Source organism: Protopterus annectens, chromosome 4.part0, assembly GCF_019279795.1.
Source record: "Protopterus annectens isolate FY-2018-M chromosome 4.part0, PAN1.0, whole genome shotgun sequence".
NCBI classification, from domain to species: Eukaryota; Metazoa; Chordata; order Ceratodontiformes; family Protopteridae; genus Protopterus; species Protopterus annectens.
In genome coordinates this window covers 1596712900-1596735780 of record NC_056733.1, presented here as the reverse complement: position 1 = coordinate 1596735780, position 22881 = coordinate 1596712900, and positions in this window count along the sequence as shown.

Sequence of the window (22881 nt, the reverse complement as noted above, 5' to 3'; positions counted from 1 at the left end):
AGTTGTGCCTGTGTACCCTGATTATGTTTCTTAAAAGACTCCATAGCTGCTGTTATACAGTAATTGTGAGGGAGCACTGTGTACAAGGATTCCACATCAATAGTTACCAAAATACTGTCAACTTCCACTGTAATGTTTTTTATTTTTTTCAAAAAATCCATTGAATCTCTTATGTATGACTTATTCTTTTCTGCTAGAGGTTTCAGCAAGTAATCAAGGTAAATGGCTGTGGCTTCAGTAAGGGAACCTCCACTTGCTACCACCGATCCATAAGGTGGGTCTTCTCTGTTCTTGTGTGGCTTTGGTATTCCAAAAAAGTAAGGTAAATGTGGGCATGGGCTCCATAAATAATTATAAAGATTTTCAGTGATAAGTTTTTCTTCCCATAATGTAGTGTTCCATAAATCATATGCTCTTTTTATGTCATCCATAGCAAATAACTCATAAAATCTGTTATCCTCCAGCATGTTCTCTATCTTTTGGTTATAGCTAGTGGTTTCAGTCACAAGTATACCTCCTCCCTTGTCTGCCTTAATTACATGCCTGGATTTATCATTGCCTAGCTCAAGCAATGCTTTTCTTTCTCCATGTGTTAAGTTATAAAGTTTTTTCTTTGGAGGTTTTTTAAGCAGTTTCCTGATATCCATCTCACATTTCACTTCGAAAGCAGCTAGTGTTTGATGTAGTGGTGGACAATTGCTGCTAGGCCTTTTTATAGTTTCATCAATAGGCTTATTTTCAGTGTCATTACTTTTGCCATGAAACTGTACCCTTTAAGTTGAGCTTCCTCACAAACATTTTAAGGTCTATCAGTACTTGAGCAACCTCACTCCTGCAGCTTGGTATCAACCACTTTCTTAGATATGCAGATTTCCAAGGACACCAACAATAACAGAATCACCACTGATCTATTCAGAGAACCAACGAGGGTTAACTTTTTACTCCACAGTAAAAGTCTACATCCTGCAAAAATAGCTGCATCCTGACATACACTTTGGATTATCACAGTATCAAAAATATTATTGAAGAAAACTGGGACATTGTCACAGGAAACCCTTTTCTGATTAACATCTTAGGTGAAGCCCCATCATTTGTTTATAGGAAGGCCAGGAATATTAGAAGTTTTGTTGAATTTAAACCTAGACCATGTGAGAAAAGCACTAAAAGATGTGAAACTAATTGTACATTTTGTATATTTATACAGCAAGGTGATATTTTTTATTGCCCTTATTTAAAGAAGATCATTAAAACCAGTGCAGGGGGGGACTGTAACACTAAAAAAGTAATTTACAGGGCACAGTGCAATGAATGTGATGCATTCTATGTGGGCAAGACTGTAAATAAACTCAAGCGAAGGATTTCATGTCATCTGTCAGAAATCCGCTCTGGATGTAAAAATAATGCACTAGTCAAATGCCTTTCTCTTCATAAAAGACACACAGGTTTTAAGTTCCAGATCCTGGATCGCATAGACATGGGTGATCTTGAAGGAGACATCCCGAATATTCTGGAGAAACATGAACTCATGTGGCAATTAAAGCTGAACTCTTTTAGAAAGCCTGGACTAAACTACTACTGTTCAATTAAAAGTGCACTGGAACTTAGAAAATTGCCACATTGTTTACATGACTAATTGTATTTTATTTTATTTTTTTCTACTAATTGGTTTTAAATACCATTTTAAATCATTTGAAATTTAAGTGTATATTTTGTTTCCATCATCATACATATATATTTTTTTTATTTTTATTTTTTTCTGGTTCTCTTTTTTTCCACTTTATTCAAAATGATGGTAATAACAATACTAACTAATTATGCAATTATATAGGTTTTTAGGGTTCTTGTACACAGACCTGAAGAAGTCTAGAAGGACGAAAGCGATCTTTGTTAACAATAGGTTATGAAAATAGAAACTGATTTTTACATGTAAAATGTATATGTATATATTTGTCTGTGTACTTAATAAAGGATTTTCGACTGGAAACAGACTGCCTGCCTTGCTTGGATTACTTTTGAATACTTAGTAATCCTGTAGAATTATATATTTTCTATTATTACTTTTTGACTTGACAAGTTTACGTTCGCTACTTCTACTACTATTGTCTGATCTGAATAATATACAGTGATTAACTAGAAATATATGGACTGAAAATCTTCCACACAGAGAAGTTTCTTACACTTTTTTTTTTAGACCTACTACACTTTAGTGGGTTGTTTTGAGACTTCGGGGATACCACGGAGATTACTTGTTTTTTGGATGCATGTGGACACTAACCTGGCCTTTGACCATCATGTGTCTACAATAGTAAGGAAATCATTCTATATTGTCCAACTTACAAACAAGGGCATGGCATCTAGGCAAATCATTGAGTGCAATGTTGCCTTTGGTATGTACCTGTCCAGGCACATGTAAAAACTGGAAGGTCCACAGGGGTTCCTCACAAAAAGAATACAGGACATACACAAGATGTCTTACGCACATTCTCTCTAGTTCCTATCCTTGTACTCAGTCTCCTACAGACTGTTGAGGGGTGATCTATGCCTGGCATACAAGGTGTCCTTGTATACCACTGTGATATACATTCTGCATATCTGCAAAACAAATAGCATTAGAATTACCTGATCTATGGACATAAACCTTGGTTATGACTTAAGTAGGACATGTTGGAGGGACAGGTATGTATCTCAGTGATTATCTCTTCACAAGAACTAGTTTCCCATCTATGTGAAGCAAAACTCTTCCTAACCCAATTTAAGAGTAGCTTGAAACAGTGGATGAGGAATTAGAAATTCACCTCTGGTATTTCATCTTTGCCTATAATGGACAGAGGCAGCTTGTAAATACTTGATCACCCAAGGCCTGGACTACACATACCCCTTAAAATAACCTAAGTGTACCAAAACGTATCAGATTCATTTGGAAAGCACAGCTAGCTTATAAAGTCCCATGTGTCCATAGCCTAGTATGCACCTATGAACCTTTATGATCTGAGTTAATTTAGCATGTCAGACTCTTTACAGTGCTAGCAGGGGAGGATGGTCATGTCAATACTAAGAGAGAGGAGGTAGGAATGAAGCAGGGATAAAAACTGATGAGTCACTCAGAGGAGGAGTGTCAAGGCAAAGAATGACCTGAACAGGCTATATTTTGACTCCCCAGGTCTCTGCTTCATGATAGCCTTCAACAGGAAGTATACTGGGTCATGTTTTTACAAGGGGCAATGCATAAGAGGTCCATGTGATGACATTGTAGATCACCCTCCACACAGGGATTGTAGTTACAAAAAGCCCTTAGTTGTTATGATGCCAGCATGGCCACAAGCATTCTCCATGACTATCTTTGTAAAAGTTCCTCTGAGTGTCTCTCACCTGTATGGTATGAATAGGCTGAGTCTGATTGTGGATGGTATGATAGTACATGGGAATGAGGGGAAAATGACCTGGAAAAAAGCTATCAGGATAGTGAGACTTATCCGGCCTACCACATGACTTGATAGCAGTTAGGAAGAGTAGACAGCAAACTCTCATATATTTTCATGTCTGTTAGAATAAGAAAGGTATGCATATTTTGCTGTGGCATTTACAAATGGCAGAAAATATAACTTTTTCTGGAAAAAATATTACTTTTGATTTCCATTTCATAAGAACATTCTAATAATTTGATTCAGAGATATACTGAATGTATCGACCCAAAAATATAATCTGTACATGTTTGTTGTAAACTGAATGGCCAAAAAAAGGAGCAGTCAATTGACTATATAGTTCTTCTAATGGTTACAAGCAACAATATATCTGACCCTGTAGTAAATATTCTAGGAGATTTCCCAGAATAATACATCCTGACCATCAGGTACAGCATGCACTTAGCTGGGGATTCCAGGTCTCATGATATGTAGATAACATTATCCTTATATAATATATTAAAGTACAAATAGGTCTAAATTAAGGATGGGCCAATCAGAAGACTTTTACTTGTAATAGCAACCCAATAACAATATATTCTGATTATTTTATCATTCCTCAGCTTGAATAGTCATATATCTACCCCAGTGGACACTGATTGTGATGCAGAAAGACATATTTTTATAATTAAATTCCTGTGATACCATATCTGTGGTCCCTATACACAAAAGGACAACTGTCAGTCTATCTTTGTGACTTCACTATGGAACATTCATGCAAAGATAATGAGATAAGCAGATATGAAGTGACCTAAAGATTCTGTTCTGCCCTTAGGAATTTCATTGCAACTCAGTACTGTATTTGATGGCAGCAAATTGTTGTCATCACTACATAGAGTTTAGACAATGCCAAATCTAAAGCTCAACAATGATCATTTGTTTGTAAAGTATATATAGGATATAGGAGTTCTACCTCTGATGCAAAGACATCTCAATATTCACTTTTAGGGTGGATTATGTACAACCTAGCCAGAGTGAACTAAATGAAAAGAGACATGACTGAGCTCTTGGACTATGTGTCTCAGGCAGGTATGTCCCTAGCCTTAAGCAGCATTTTACCTTCACCTAAGATGATGCCTCAATACAAACAGAAAATGATTGACTTCAATAATTGGCTTAGTTTCTGGTGTCATTCTAAGGGGATCTATTATAGTTCAGCCTTGGACAACATGATCGACAGACCTCGATGCTTTGTCAGAGATGGTCTTCATCTATCACCCATGGGATTTCATATACTGGTTAAGGCTCTTGTCATCCCCATAGTACCTTTTTTAGGCAGTGTGTCAAGGATACAATTCCTAATGTAAAAACTCCAGCTAAAAACAACCCTTATGTTGCAAATGCTAAATGGTAGGAGTCTTAACATGAAACTGCACTCACTAGAAGCAGTCCTCACCTTGAAAGATGCAGACATTTGATTTTGGCTACTTGCTAAGGTTCTTGCCACCCACATAATACTTTTTTTAGGCAGTGTCTCAAGGACAAAATTCCTGATGTAAAAACTCTATCTAAAACCAACCTCAAGGTTATGCTGCTAAACGCTAGGAGTCTTAACGTGAAACTGCACTCACTGGAAACAGTCCTCACCTTGGAAGATATAGACATTTATCCAGTCATGGAGACCTGGTTCAAAGCTGTGGACAGCACACCAGTCATACCGGGTTACACCTCCTTCAACATGTTCAGACCACAAACGATAGACATGAAAACTAAAGGAGGTGGTTTATCAATATTCATTAAAGATAAATACACCTCTATATTGGTTAAACAGTATGATTCCCTGGGGATACTTCAGGTGCAATTAACTGTTGGTAGGACACCTATTCAAGTCATTACCAGCTACAGAACCCCCTGCATGAATCAGGACACCCACTCTGCCGATTTGGATCTACTTGAGTCTATCAAGATACATCCAAACACCATGGTTTTGTGTGACTTTAACTACCCACCCATTTCCTGGATAAATTACTCATGCTCAAACTCACTTGCCCAAATGTTCCTTGACTTCATTAACTCCAGTACCCTGGACCAGCTGGTTGACACCTTCACAAGAGGTGCCAACATTCTGGATCTGGTGCTTACCAATATGGGAGACCATTGTAGCACCCCCACTGTGAGGTCTTCCTTGGAGAGATCTCCCCACAAATCAGTCTCATTTGAAGTAACTATCACACCTGGCCTCTCCCCCCAGCAGTAACTAAACTAAAAACTTCTGCAAAGCAGATTATAAGCTCTTACAGGATGGTATAAATAGCTTCTATGGACCTCCCACCTCAGATGGAATTGGCAACTATGTGGAGTTATATGCCAATGCTTTATGCAAACACATGAATAACTGCATTGACTCAGCCATGCCTGACAGGTCCAAAACAAGCTCCTCAAGGAAAAGCAAACCTGCCTGGTGGACAACTGCCATTAATCAGCTTTACAATAAGAGAAAGAAATTGCTGTCTACGAGTAAGAGGGAGTGAGCCCTAAACTAGAAATTCCCCCTCCTTAGATTAAACAAGCAAATAAGATTTCTTGTGAAGTCCTCCATAGCAAACTATGAATCCAAATTAGCTTCCTCAACTAAGGACAACCATAAGGTATACTTTAGTTACATCCGTAACCTAAAAGGAAAGGCCTAGATTTGTGCTGAACTAGTAGTTAATGATACCTCATACACTGAGCCTGTGGACATAGCTAACCTGTTGGCTGACATGTTCTGTGAAAACTTCACTACCCTGTCCCCGGCACAGGTACCCCATGACATCCCTACCATCTGTCCCCTACTTTGTATCTCTAAAGAGCAGGTCATAAATGCCCTCTCTGAGGCCAAAAACACAGTATCTATGGGACCTGATAACATCCTAGGCTGCATCCTACATGTGCTCCAACAAGAATTAGCAACACCATTGGGTATTGTTTTTAATCATAGTCTAAGCACTGGCTTTGTCCCAGCTGAATGGAAAATGGCTACCGTTATTCCCTTGCACAAAGTTGGTGCTTCCAATGACTTCAGGAACTATATACCTATCAGCCTGATTAGCCTTATCTGCTAGGCTATGGAGTAAATCATCATGGACCTTATTAACAAAGATATAGGTGATCTCCAAACACTTGACATTACTCAGTTTGGATTTGTCAAAGGGAGATCATGCCTGTTAAACTTAGTGGATTTCTTTGAGACAGTCACCAAGGTCCTGGATGAGGGGAAATCTGTGCATGCTGCCTACCTAGACTTAGCCAAGGTGTTTGACACTATCCCCCACTCAGGCATCATTGACAAACTCACCCAGCTAAGTATCAACCCTTATATCATTAGACAGGTCACTTACTGCCTCACAGATAGAACCCATATAGTCAAAATAGGGGAATCCACCTCTGACAGCAGACCTGTAACCAGTGGTGTTCCACAGGGATTAGTCCTGGGAGCTCTACTGTTTTGAATCTATTTCTCTGAAGTACAAGCAAAAACTAAAGGTCTGTGGCTGACAAAGTTTGCTGCTGACTGCAAACTGGGAGCAATCATAGAATCACCAAATTATGTCAACATCCTACAAGAGTGTCTTACACAAACAAATGATTGGTGCCAGAGTCATGGCCTTAAACTCAATGCAAAAAAATGCATTATCATCCCTTTCAGTAAGAGAGATGGTCCTGCTAACTAGGACATCAATAACAGCACCTTAAGTACACACTCAGTGGTGAGAAACCTGGGTACACAGGTTGAAAGCAACCCTATCTTTGTCCACTATGTCTCCACAGTGGTAAGAAGGACATTCTATACTGCTCAGCTCATAAGTAAGGGCATTGCCTCCAGAAAAAAAGAAGTTATAACCTCCCCATAATTTTTCCTCATCAGGCCAATAATTGAATACAATACCCCTTTTTGTATGTACCTTCCCAAGCACCTGCAGCTATTGGAGAGACAAAAAGGTTCCTCACAAGGAAAGTCGAGGTTTTCAGCATCTGTCCCATGTTAATCATTTGAAAGCTTTGTCACTTTATTCTGTTTCATACAGACTACTCAGAGGTTATCTCTGCCTTGCATACAAGGCAATCTCTGACCCTCCTTTACTGGAAATGGTGCATATCCATAAGTCAAATGGTACATAGGTTACTTGATCTAAAGACCTTAACCTGCTATATGACATTAATAGAACCTGCTGGAGGGACAGATTAGTCACCCAGAGTTTACCACACCTTTGGAACAGACTCCCATTTCATGTCAAACAGAGCACCTCATTGGCCCTCTTCAAACGCAGTCTGGATGACTGGATGGGTAACTGCAAATTCCCCTCGGGGTTCCACCTGTGTCCCTCTTGGACAGGGGCAATAGGTGCTGATCATGGAAATAAAAGTAAAACTTGGCTAGGCTTGGAAGGGCCCTATGGTCATTAACCGAGTAGCTTCCTATGATCCTATAAACACCACTAATGGAAACAAATAATGCATGTAACATGCTTGTAAAACCTTGCATTTGATATGTCTGTATATAAATTCATTTGTCAGTCCCTCTTTTAGATGTCATTATAAATCTTTCAGTGAATGATAATGAACTAGTCAGCTATGAAATACACCTAAGACTACTGTTCTACAATAGAGCTACTTTAAATATCTTGTTTATTAAATCACAATTTACACCATGAAATAGCTACACATACATTAATAGAAAAGAATACTAACCCTAGTGACATTTTTATTATTTTATACTGTATACACATTTTTTACTAATTATCATTCATCCCAACATTACACAAATTACTCATTTCCTGACTCCCCTGAAAAATCACTTCTACAACACATTATTCTGTATGGATTGTTTCCACAAATTCCATTTATTATTATATAATTTGATCTATCCCTTTTCTAAAAATCCCACCTCCAATTCTTTTAGCTCCTTTACAATATGCAGTATTTCAGTTACAGTTACTTTAAATTTTGATTTCCATTTTCATGTAATTGATTTTTTTGGTAGGCAAAAGCATTAAACTTAGTAAGGCCTTAATGTATCTAGGCAGTTTAGATTCTATTTTCCACCTCCAAATAATCGTTTCTTTATTTTCAATAATTTGCTCCCCTAACATTCCTGACAAAGGACTGCAGGGAATTTTTTATATCTTCCAAACTGTTAGATGTTCCCAGCTATCTCTAGCTTTGCCATCTCACCTCCAGGAAAAATTCTCTGAAGTCTGTTTGGGGTATAACAATATCTATGAAAGCACTTGTAAGCAAAATCTCTAAACCTTATGGATTTTGTTGCATACTTGTGAGGATACATATCCTCCCATTGTTCCTTTGTAAACTGCCTTTTCAGTCTTTCTTCCCATAATTTTCTAACCTCCTAAGGTTGATTCTTATAGTTATTATGTAATATTTTAAATGTCCTAAGCATTATCCTTTTTTAATAGCAGCTTGTGTTCTAGATACAATTAAAAAGTCAACCAGAGCAGGGGTGCAGCCAGTGAATTCCATTTTGTAATCACAGATCCTTATTGTTATCATGCCAATCTACTCTTTAGAGGCAAAGAGCATGACTGGCTACACTAGTGAACCAGAGCTGGGTTTTCACTTGGCAATTTCCTATTCTTTTCTCTTTTCCTGTACTGTGATATCATTCCCATATTGGGAACACAGTATGTAACACATAGTCCTAATTTCTACGTGGCCTTATCCCAATCTATTACCTTTCACAGTGTAATTATTTGTTCCTAATATCAATGCTGTAACTGTTTGATCATTGTTACTGTCACCTTTTGCTCACTTTTTGGTTTGATAATTTATTTATTTTATTTATTTATTTAACATTTGTTTACCAGGAAAGTCTGATTGGGCAGTGCCCATTTTCAGCAGAGACTTGGGGTGAAATGCTGCAGACCAGAGAACCCAGAGGAAACCCATGTAAATGAAGGGAGGACATGTAGACTCTGCACAGAAGGCACCCCAGCTGAGAATCAATAAAGAGAACCTCTTGATATGAGGTGACAATGCTAACTGCTGCACCACTATGCCACCCATGTAATAATGTATTTAATATTTCTCCAGAGTTTAGCCATAGCTGCATTTGGGGTAGTTTTGCAATATCATGCACTAGACAAACTTAATTATACCACTTTTGCTGTTGCCACAGCCCAGACTGGTTTGGTGGGTTTGTGGTACCATACCCAACCCAGCCAGAGAATAGTCTGAAAGTCTGACCAAGGGATGCAGACTTTCACTGGTTATTGTTAGTCTTACTGTTAGCTGGGTGGTCTTGTACCTTGGCTAAAGATGCCCTGTTTAATGATAGTTTAATTGGCCTGTGCTCAGCCTGAGTCTCAGTTGGTGGATGACAGCATTTGAAGCTGGTTATCCCAAGTTGTTAACCGTTTTAATAGTAGGCACTGACTGCAATTTTCATCACTTGCTTTTATTTGTGGACTGTTGATTTCTGCTGTTCTTGGAGCCATCTTAGAGATGATTATTTCATGGACTTGTTTGGTTTCATTTCAGTAAATGTTTTATTATGCATTTTACATTTTTCATATATGGGAAATGTTATTATCCTTTGTGACTTAAAATATCAAATGCTAGTCTTATTTGTTTTTTTATGAAATAGTTCACTTTTGATAATCTTGGTTATGATTGTTTATTTTTTGTTTTTCTTTTATGTAAGGATTAAGTGACTTTAAGCTTTGTAATATTAATGAGTTGCAGAACATGCAGCTCACCAACTGAACATGAATTTTATGACTTAATGATATTGAGACATATGGTCCAGATGATTGATTTTCCTGCTTCAAAAAATAACAATTTGGATCAAATGCTTACTAACATTTGTAGTAAAATTCATAATATGATATCTCTTCCCTATTAGTGGTCTCTCATCATTTGGTTTTAGAATTTACTGTGAATGTACATATTAATCCTTCTAAAATTGTTGTAACAAGTAATAACAGACTGAGGATTAATGATCAAAAACATTTTAAAGAAATTAATGACCTAGATTGTAACACAGAAGCTTCATCTGTACCATCAGTAACTTAAGAGTTGCTTGATTGACAGAAAATGCCTACAAATATTAAATACAAGCAAAAGGGTTAGCTTGACAGACCAAAATTGATTCACTTTCATTGTGGAGTAGGAAACTAACTAAATTAGTTTGAAAAAAAGTCACTAAGAATTATATAAACAATTGCATCATGCTTCTTAAAGATGCAACAAATTTTGTAGATTATTGAAAAATTAAATTAGATCTATAAAACCTATTTACAAAGAGTCATTGGCTAAGAATGCTGATTATAAAAAGTTGTATAGTTATGTCAGAATTACCAAATAGGCTAACAATAGACTTTGTTCTGTTCTTGATCAATATATAATTCTTTGTAATTCTTCCAAAAAAGATGAAGTTTTAAACAAATATGTCACACCTTAGTTTTATCAAATAGTGCAGTTTTTGGTGAAATCCCAATTTTAGATAAATCTCATACTTTAAGTTCACTGATCACAGAGGATATGGTGAAACTTGCCTTAAATATTGTTAAAAAGAGCATTGGTGCTGGCCCTGACTTTGTACCAGGTTGTTTCATTCATACTCATTTTGGCCAGCTGATACATTCTTTAATCTCTTTATTTAATATGGTATTATGGCCAGTACTGTTCTGATTCATGCAGGCTGGCAAATGTACTGAAATGTAATGAGTGAATCTTTTGATAATACTACTACTATTCAATAACTCTGACATCATGTATTGGCAAGTGCTTTGTGAGTTGTTTATGATCCCTTCTAAACATAGCACTTGGTGGTGATTTTATGAAGAAAAGATCTACTTTTAACAGTTTGAACAGATTTTATGAAACTGTTTATGAAGCCTTAGGTAAAGGTCTTAGCCCAGTGGTTACATACTTAGATCTATTAAAGACTTTTGATAGTATCCATCATGTGACAATAATTCATTTCTTAACAAAGCATAAGATAAATATTTATATTATTGAATGACTTAGATGTTCACTTAGACACTGATGTCAACATGGTAGCATTCGGGGTCTCTTTTCAAAATGGTCAGAGATTGCTGCTGGTGTCCCATGGGAATCTGTTGTAGGCCCTGTATTGCTGAATTTTGTATTTTCATTTTTGTCTATTAATAAAACTTTTTGGCTTTCTAACTATACCATTGACATTAAAATTGGTGCATTTTTAACAGGCTCTGTATTGAAATGTTAGTACTCATAATGCCAAAGTGTCGATAGAATTAAGAAAAAAAAGATCAAAAATCCAGGGAAACAGCAAATCCCACACAACTCTCTTCTCCTTTAACCTTGTATTTGGCTAGTGTCAAGCCCCCTGTGTCCCCAAACTTATACATACCAAATCTTCCCTCGAAGAAAAGGGAATATTCCAGGAAATTGCCATCACATATTTGGTATGTGCAAGTCCATTTTTTTCAGTCATTCAGTCTGTGAGATTTGGGGTTCACTCTATTAGGTCCCAACATTTCAAATGATTATCGTTTTAACATCATTATCAAATTATTTAGTTTTCAGTTTATATGTTCCTAACCTATTTGAATGAATAACTAAAATGAGTCTTAATATTAATCCATCTAGGAGTGACATTCTGTATTTGATATCAAAGTTCATTATAACGGCAGATCTGCCTTTGCTTAGTTTCTATACACATTTTTTTCTACCACAGAGAGCATTTCCAGCCCTTTCTATCAACCACCTTACAGATCACGTTATGATTAAAATACATTTCTCTCACAGTTCCTCAAAACACTTGACAAAGCAGTATGTGTAATAAAGGAGCCTTTATCTAGAATCATAAAATGGTATGATTTTCTGTTACTGTTATGGAAAAAAATTAAAAAAAAATCATTAGTGTGGAAAAATAATCAATTTTCATAGATGGTGCAAAAGATGAATCCTTTTGAAGATAAAAAATACTATCATCTTTTAATGTATAACCAGAACAAATTGATTGTGTTGTCCACTATTAATAAATTATCCTAGTCCTAAACTTAATTCTCCTGTTGGAGTTTTCTTTAATTTGAAATCTTTTGCTTCCGCCCTGTCCTTAATTATTTTGTTAATGATAGAGGAGAGAGAATATCAAATGCTTCCTGTCTGCATGCTGACACAGGCAAAACACTGTAAGAATGCAGATTGTTTTACATTGTTTGTGGTACGTTCCAATTGCTATTTCATATTTTCACTTATTATTTGTTAACTGGATTAGTCCTGCATGGTAGTGCCTTTTTGCAATGTAGACCTGGAGAGAAAAACTCCTGAGAATACAAATAATTAAGGAATTTCTGTAAAGGCATTACAAACAAGTCAATCAATACAGTTGCACAGTATAAACATTATGAGCAGTACATTTTTGTATACATTTTCTATGCACGCTTTATAGTAATGTCTGGTGGAAATATACATTTATCTTGTCTGTAGGGAATAAACTAGAAAAGGTGCTTGTAGTCACACAACGTCATAAAGCTTAGGAGATGCAACTGCACTAATAAAGCTATACTATACAAGTACAAATTCTGCTCTATAACTGAACACCAAAGATTTCACAGATGATATGAGGAATGTACATTTTATGAACAAGCTTCAACGGATATCATGTTTATTATTCTCGCTCCAAGGGACTGGTTTGCTGATACTGTAGTGCCACACTCCGAAGTGTGTCATCTTTTGGATGAGATGTTAAACCACGGTCCCATCTACTTGACATGGAGGTAGTTCAGGTAGATGTAAAAGCTCCCATGGCACCTATTCACCTAAGGGAAGTACCCAGATGTCTTGGCCAAATTCCTACTAGTAGTAGAAATACCACCATGGTCACCTCTGAAAACAGGCCCTAACCTAGTGGACAAACTCAGTCAACAAAGGATAAAAAAATAATAAGTTGAATGCTCCCACACACCCATAATGAAGAGTACCAAATGGGTATATCCTGCATGTCATTCCTCTCCTCTCCACCAGGTGTCAGTATTGTAGTGGACTGGACTGCTTTCCCTCCCATATAGATAGGTGACACAGCATTCTCAGCCTACCCCCATACACCCTCACTGGCTTTATCAGTAGTAGAGTTACTAACTGATCCTATGTTGTCTGTTCACAGATCAACATTTATCTATCTCTGACATAGAGCCACAACTGCCCTATACCTATTTGATAGCAGAACATCAGTGCTCCTAAGCATGTAAACCACATACTCTTCAGGATTTGGTGTGAGCATATGATGAGAAAAATCACTCATTTCATTTCCATATTTTTGCTAGGTATTATGGTCTCTGATAAGATTTTTGGCTAAGTCTCTGAAAGCCTTCAAAAGACAAGTTCATATCATCACTTGTCTGTAACATACTGTCCACGAAAGTAGCTCATAAGGGTTTATATTATATATTCGAAGCTTCAAAATGTCGAACCTCATATTTTCAACATATGACCAAAACTTGAAACCTCGAATATATAATAAAAAAGTAAAAAAAAACTTACTCTAATGCTCTGAGCACGGGGACAAGCCCCCCTGCACCCCCCCCCATGTGGAGGGCTGCCTCTTCCACCCACCCCTACTTAAATATATCAACTCAGAGACTGCACTTCAGTGCAGAAAAGGGAAATTTTTCCATTCTGTGAGTACGGAGCCGTTGCCTTTCACCTTCAAACTTTTCAAAGTTCAATCATATGGTGTCGTCCATATGACACTCAAGCTTTGAAACATTCGGCAGTTTAATAGGGACCTGCTCATAAGCAGAGAAAAATTCCAAAATCAGCCAACTTGATGTTATAAAACCAATGTAGCTAATCTATCTGTAGCACCATTATTTGGTGAATTCCACCATCTGGTTCAAGAAACTGACAAAACAAACTGCAATGAGCAATTTCTAACTCTCCAACTGATACCACGCATATTACCAGAGCTTATAATTTATATATTTATAATGCAGAAATAGTACAGTGCTGTATGCTAATATTTCTTTATACAATAACCAGAACCTCATTACAGCAGCCTTCAAGTTAGAAAGGTACTAACTCTGCATATTAATATTCTTTAATACAGTAATCAGTGGAATAACCAACAAATGGAAGTAAATATAAATAAATGCATGCATACTTGCAAAGATACATACATGCAAACAAACATGCATACATTTTCAGAAATGACTGCAGAAGGCACAGAAGAAAGTGCTTTTCACTGATGTCATTGTGTCGGGTCTATATTACAACATCAAAGTGTCAAAACTTCAAATGTCATAACATCGAACCCAAAACTACGAAAGCTGAAAACTCCGAAGACTGAGAACAGTGATTTTTTTCCCCTGGGAAAAAAATCGCTGTTCCAGTACAAAACACAAAACACACGAACACTACAAACTATCCCTAATGTGGGGGACTTCACCCTCCACCCACTCCCACACCCCCCTACTTAAATATACAAACTCCAAGATTGCACCACAGTGGAGGAAATAGCAAAGTCGTGGAAATGGCCCACAAAATTCTTTCCCTGGGGAAGAATTAGATGTTCCACGGCTTCAATATTTTCAGTCTTCAGACTTTCATGTTCGAGGTTTTGGTATTCGAACTTATCAGCATTCAAAGTTTTGATATACACCCCATTGAGTCATATACAAGAGGGCTGATATACAGGAACATGTGCAAATAATGAAAACATGTGGCAAAACAGGAAGAAAGATCTAAGCGTGGTAACTTAAATTCAATGTGAAATGCAGAATAATTCATCTGGGAATGGGAAACACAGGGGGCATGAGATGTAGCAACAACAAAAGAAAAAAAGACACCAGGGGTATTCATCTCAGATGACCTAGAGTTAAACAAGCAGTCCAAGAAAGTACAAGGAAAGTGGAGTACAAGGCTGCAGAGGAAAAAATCTTCACCAGTGGAAAGGGAGATGGTATTGCTCTTCTCTAAAGATGTGTCATATGAGCCAGTCCATGGCACAGCAAGCAGTTTTGGAGATCTCATCAGTGTGACAACATGCACAGGAAAGAGGGTAACACAGAGAAGGGAGCCATAGTGTGGATGGTCTGTATCAGAGACCACATAAAATTAGACTGAAACAGACTAACATGGTTAGCCATGAAAAAGAAGATGAAATTTAAACACATTTGTTTATAGATTGATCTTATATAGTCTTGAAGAAAAGAGACAGAGTTCAGAAATCTGCAAAGTTTTTTTTTTAAGTACTGTAAGAAAATTATTTTCAATTCATAGTTTCATAGATTCATAGGTAGGTACTAGGCTATCTGCCCGAAGGCATTTATAAGCCTAGCCAGAATGTGTTGGCTTTCGCCGCTCCCATAGATTAGTTCCCTGTACCTCTGTCCAACACAGCCACTGAAGTGATCCCCGGGGTAAACTTTCTGTTTCCCTTCCACTCATCAAAGTTTCTCTTGAAGAGTGTTAGCTAGGAGCTCTGCCTAATGTAGATTGGAATCTTGTTCCAAAGCATGGGAAGTCTTTGGGACAGGAATCTATCCATCCAGCACGTCCTATTTATTGTTATGGTGAGGTTTAGATCCCTCGAGCATGTGGCTCAAGGGAATATGGTTTTCTTTAGGTGGAGCATGTCCATCAATTCTGGGTTGGACATGGCCTTGTATGTCAGGCTGAGATCACCTCTGAGTAGGCGGTATGCAACCGAGTACAACTGGAATTTCTTCAGTCGAGCTGCATAGGGCATCTGTTTGAGGCCAGTGATCTTCTTGGTGAGGTACTTCTGTGGTCTTTCCAGCTGTTACAGGTGTCTTGTAAGGTACATACCAAATGGGTCGTTGTACTCTATGATGGGTCTGATGAGTAATGAGTAGAGGGGCACAATGACTTCTTTTGATCTGGATGCAAACCCTTTTGTGATTAGGTGGGCCACTTAGAAGGATTTTCTAACCACTTTGGCAATGTGATTATCAAAGGAGAGATTACTGTCTGCCTGGGTCCCCAGATCCATTGTTACGTCTTCCGTATTTAGGGGACTACCACCTATGTGGTAGATTGTGGGTACTTTGTTTTATCCAAAGGGGATGACTATGCACTTTTTGGCATTTAGCTTGAGGCCATGATTTTGACACCCGGTATTTGTCTCAGTGAGACCCTTTTGGAGGATGTGTGTGTCAGCTGGAGAGTCAATTATAGCCCCTAGTTTGCAGTCGTCTGTGAACTTGGTCAGCCATAGTCCTCCTGTGCTTGCCTGTGCCTCTGAGAAGTATATGCCAAACAGGAGGGTCCTAGGACTGAGCCCTGGGGAACATCACTTGTAACCAGTTTAGAGTTGGACCTAGCTCCCGCAACTCTCACCATGTAGGTTCTGTCCATGAGCCAGTTGGCAATCCATCTTGTGACATAGGGGTTTATGTTCAGGCTGCTGAGCTTGTCTATAATACCAGAATGGGGAATGCTGTCAAAGGCCTTTGCGAGGTCTAGGTAGGCTGTGTGTGCCATCTTTCCCTCATCTATAGCCTTGGTAACTGTCTCAAAGAAGTCCACCAGGTTTAGGAGGCATGATCTACCCTTAACAAATCCGAACTGGGTAGGGTCCAGTGTTTGGAGGTTCCCAATGTCTCTGTTAATGAATTCCATGATGATGCACTCCATAGCCTTGCAGACCGAGCTAGTCAGGCTTATAGGGCGATAGTTCCTGGGGTCTGTTGTGGCTCCACCTTTGTGGAGCGGAGTAACCGTTGCTGTGCGCCACTCTATGGGTATGTAGCCTGTGGATTCAAGCTGTTAATAATTTTCAAAATGAGATGTATATGAACATCACATAGTTCACAGATGCAAGGAAAGTGTCTCAAGGGAGAAATATATAGATATAATATTTCAGAGGAAGGCTGATTTTGATAGGGGCAGCATTCTAAACAAAGTACAAATGGAAAACAGATAATCCTGATGAAAAAATATCACTCATTAGTGTAAGATATTTAAAGAAGATGGAAGAAAACCAGAAAAGTCACAGTTTCTGGTGGCATTGTCAGCACAGGAAATGCTGCAGTCATAGCAATACTTATGTGAGTGACAGCAACATGGAAGTGTGGACAAATATGCCATGTGCACCATGTAGAGAAGATAACAGGACCCCCCCCCCAACAAAACTTAACAAAACACTTATCACAACAGTAGCTTTAAAAAAAATGGCAATGTCATGCTAACCCAGGGAAGTTCAGCAAAGCAATACAGTGGCAATCAGTATACAACTAAGCCATAACAGCACCTAAAATATTACTCCTCGTACACAATGGGAGCATACCCATATACTTTCATAGACACAGGGATAGGCACATAAATAAAAACAAGTAGAGGCCAGTAAGTAAATGAAGATGTGTATAACATGAATGCAGGGAGGCAATCTCACTCACTCTCTCACTCACACAAAATAGAGCTACCAAATAAAGATGAGAATTGCTCAATTGGTATGTTTTTAGATATTGGATAAGTATGGCACAATGTACAGATACAGTACCTCACAGAAGGCAAAACAGCCTGGTAATAGAGGGATATATATATATATATATATATATATATATATATATATATATATATATATATATGGAATCACTACTATATACCGAACGGCCGAAATACAGATGCCCGATATACCAAGACCACAAGACCGAAGTACAATACCGAAATGCAGAATCTCAACATCCCAAAATATCGACAAATGCCGATATGAGTAATGTAAACACCACAACAGTACCCGAAACACCTAAATGTAACCAAACAAACACCTCTTGCACTGTGCTTATAAAGAAATGCAACACATTGTACACATACTTCAACGAACCCCAACACTCCAATGTTTCCATCCTGTATTGCATATCTAGTGATACAGTGATACAGACACAAAATTACTATATATCAACACAAATTACCCATGTGAAATGGCATGACGAGAATAACGGACAGGTGCATGGTTTCTGCTTTCCTGTCGTACATCTCCCTAAAGTGTACGAGCACCTTTTACAGCACCTGAGACATTTCCCTATACTTCTACATGTGAATTGAACTGTCTACATTCTAGTTACATGTTTTTCGTGATTCTGCATTTCGGTATTGTGCATTTCTGGGATTTTGTAACTTCGGTCTTGTGGTCTCGGTATATCGGGCATCAGTATTTCGGCCATAGTGATTCCATACATATATATATATATATATATATATATATATATATGTGTATATATATATATATATATATATATATATATATATATATATATATATATATATATATATATATATATATATTATAAGAAAAGGTAAGCAATAAACAGAATGACATCAGCTTCACAATACTGGGCCTGAAAACCCTGCAGCATGGACACAGCATTGTGAAATGGGAAATCCTTGTCCTGATCGGGACATTCCCAACTCCAAGCTGCAAATGATAGTGATTGTATTTCATGTGTATATATGTCTCTTTGGGAGAATCCTGCTTTTTTTTACCTTTTTCAGTTGTCCTCATGTCTAACAACTCTGAAGGCATTTTAACACCCTGTATGACATGCTATTGGACCTGTTCAGCATCATATAAGAAGACACCCAATGTGAGGACTGATTAGCATATGGTCTCTACCAAGACTTTGTCATCAAGGAATTCAAAAATTCAATCTTAAACAATGCAAAAAAGTGTTTCCAGCAGTCCAAACACAAGGAAAGTGATTTCATGTGTGCAAATTCTCTGCAGAAAATACAACTGGCTACATTAGACAACAATGTGCTGTATAGATCAAAGCTTTGTATATATGTACCAGCTGCTGCTCGTACTGAGTTTTTGCTGCCCAGAGACATCCGTGGCACCTTCGGTAAACTACCTAAGGGATTCACTGCTGTGGTCAGTCACCTGAAGCTACAGTGGATTGCAGAGTAGTTCAAACATAACAGTGATGAATGAGGAAATGTTAAAAATTCACATAAAAGTGAAAGAGATTGTGAAATTATATCTGGTAGGAGGCAACATGGGGAACTATATAACAGGACATTGTGTATATAATATTTACAAAAAAATGGCTAGCAGTTGAAATAAAATTGGAAGGTAAGCAAAGTGTTTGGTGAAAGCAGAAAGAAATAAAGAAAGATGGGTGAGTGAAAAAACATAGGGAAGTAGGAGTAATGAAAAGAGAGGGAGTAAGGGGGGACAGGAAGGGTAAATGGGGTGAGTAGTGGAGAAAGGATAAGAACAGAGAGGAAGGAATAATAAAACTGTGATCACTTATTAATTAATATAAAGTTAATTAAGGGAATATTGTTGAAAAAGGCCATATAGTGAAGTGATTGCATTGCTCATAAAGCATGGATCTTCAGAAGCCTAGCCAAACATCCCCAATACAGTTCCAACCCTAGCATTTTAAGTACAATTAACCCAGAGCCCCTTTGTGATATTAGTATGAATATCTGAGGGACAGGCAGGCATTTACATGTTACCCCAGCCCATAAGGGACAGGAATGCCTATCCAGGGGTAAACTGGTGGCTTCCTATCCACTCATCAAGATTACACCTGACTAGAGTAAGAGGTGTACTTTTCTTTACATGGAGGGGAGGACGATTCCATAGAAATGCTATTCTTTGTAAGATATATCTATCCCACAAGCATGTTCTTTTTAATTTGCGGAAGAGATAAAGATCTTTTGAGTGGGTGTTTCTGTCACTATTGGACTAGCACATGTATAATAGATCTGAAAGGATGAGTTCAGTAGAGGCTCTGTAAGTGAAGCAAAGATCATCCCTCAATAGCCCTTAAGATACCAAAAAAAGGGAGAGGGCTTTGAGGTGATCAGTTTCACTTTTGTTATTTAGGCCCTTGATTTTATTAGTGAAAAAGCTTTGTGGTCACTCACATTTTTTCAGGTGTTTGGACAGATATTTACTGAAGGGGGCACTTCACAGTGATCAGTCTGATGAGTACAGCACAGTGGAATGATCACTTCCCTGGACCTGTGGTGCCATAACCGTACTAATAAGCTGTGCAAGGAAAAAGGATTTCCTTACAATTGTGGATACATGGTTATGAAATGACAGCTCATTGTCTAAGGTTCCCAGGTCCCTCACTTCTAGGTCAATTTTCAGTGGTGTGTTGTTGATGTGATAGTTGCACAGGATGTCACACTATTCAATTATATTTTTTTAGCATTTAGTTTTAGGCCATGGCTTTGACACTAGCTATTTATTTGTATAAGGCCTTCCTGAAAGATCTTGGTAATTTCTGGGGAGTTTATGAGGGCACCAAGTTTATAGTCATCAGCACACTTGGTCAGCTATAAGCCAATTACATTAGCTTTGACCTCCGAGAAGTGGATGTGAAACAGGAGTGGCCTAAGAATGGATTCGTGGGGAGCACCACTAGTGGGAGGTATTTTGAAGGAGGTAGATCCACCCACCCTATCTTCCTGGGTTCTATAAGTGAGTCAGTTTGCTATTCAATGAGTTACATAGGGATTTAACATTTATCTGGATGAGTTTATCAGTTATGCTAGAGTTGGGGATGGTGCTGAATTCATTTGTAAGATTTCAATATGCAGTGTAAACAGATTTGCTATCATCCATTGCTTTTGTTAACCTTTTGAAGAAGTCATACAGATTAAGTAGGCAGGAACTGTCCTTGAGAAAAAAAAAACAGCTTGGGTTGAGAGTCTGTAAGCTTCCTATGTCCTTATTTATCAGTTCCATAATGACTCTTTTCATAGCCTTACAGATAGACTGGTAAGAATTAAAGGTCTATAGCTGCCCAGGTAAGTTGATATCCCACCTTTGCACAGGGGGATGACTGTTCAGTCCTCCACTACAAACCCTGATCATTGGCTGATATTGAAGAGATACTGCCAGGCAGTATCTCTCAACCTGAAATGGACTTTAATCTCTTTAGTATTCTAATGACTGGTTCTAGCTTTGAGGAGTCTGGAGATGAGTCGCAAATAGTTTTTTTTAGAAGGTTTTTAGCTATATCAGGATTATTATAGTTGTATATTGATTACCAGTCAATGCAGTTTAGTCCTGCCTGTAAGCTTCATACATTTCTGGGAGATTTAGGATGGAAGGTAAGGGTAGGGTGTTTCAGTGGTCTTGTTTCAGTTTGACCAGTAGGTATCCTGGTGTGTTATCAGACCCCCAAAGATGCAGTATTCTTGGTCTTGGATTGTGCTTTGTGGATTTGTTCCTGGAAGATTTGAGAAGGGTTTGGATCCTGGTAGTTGATCTGGAAATGGGGTAGGGGCTGAAGTTAGAGCTAACTTTATTTGCTAGTATATTGGCTATGTCCTCAGGATTAGAGTATATAATACCATTTACTATTAACTCTGTGCAGTCTGAGCATTATTTCTGATGTTTCTAACATAGCTAAATAAAACAAAAATCACAAAAACTGATAGGCCAAAGAAGAGCCATAAAGAGTGGACTACTGAGGATAAGAAAGAAATTACGTATTGTTACTATTATGCAAAAAGCCCATAATTTCTAGTTATAAGATATACAAAAAGATTAAGACAGAAATTAGAAGAAAGAAAAATATTTCCACAAGAAAAACTGTCAGAAGCCTGAAATAAAAAGTTGTATTCATTAATATAGCATATTTGTGAAAAACATTATATAGACCAAGACACTTTGATCTATTTGGAAAAAGAAGCATATGAGGAAGTGCGAAAATATAAACAACAAAACCAAGTGATTTTTGAAAAGTATAAATAAGGACATGGGAAAGAAAAAGAGATTTGATATGAGAAAGATTTGATGCAAAGTCAAAAGCTACATTAATCAATAGAAAAAAGGCATAGATATTCAAACAGAAATATGGGCAAAGGCATCCAGCCGTGAACATTTCACAATGAAGAAAATAATATCACAAAAAGGAATGTAGAAAAGAAGATTAGTAAAGTAGCTGTTAAAAAAACAGAAGCTGAAGTTATGGAGTGCTTGCAAAGTGAAGGATTTGGTGTAGAAGGTCTAACACAGGTTACATTACAGCATCATGGAACTAATCCTCCAAGTAAGGAGGAACAAGAAAATCAGGGCCCATCTGAAGAAGAAATGTGGACATGGGAAAGAAAAAGAGATTTAATATGGTGTAATATTTATGCAAAGGAGAAAGCAAAATTGATCAATACAAAAAGAGCAGCACCAAAGATATTTGATTAGAAATACAGGCAAAGGAACCTGGGCATGAAAAACTTTACAATACAAAAATATAAGAAGACAAAGAGGAAAAGTTGAAAAGAAGATTAGTAATGGAGAAGTTAAAGAAATAGAAACTGAGGTTATGGAGTACCTGTGAAGTGAAAGATTCAGTGTAGAAAATCTAACTCAGAAAGCACCATAGCAGGATACAGCAATAGACATCCAAATTAAGGAGAAATCAGTGGAATGGGAAGCAAGTGGTCAATTGCCATATGAAGATATTTTGGAGTCTTCCACAAGAAACCAGTATAAGCATTCACTTGAAGCTGG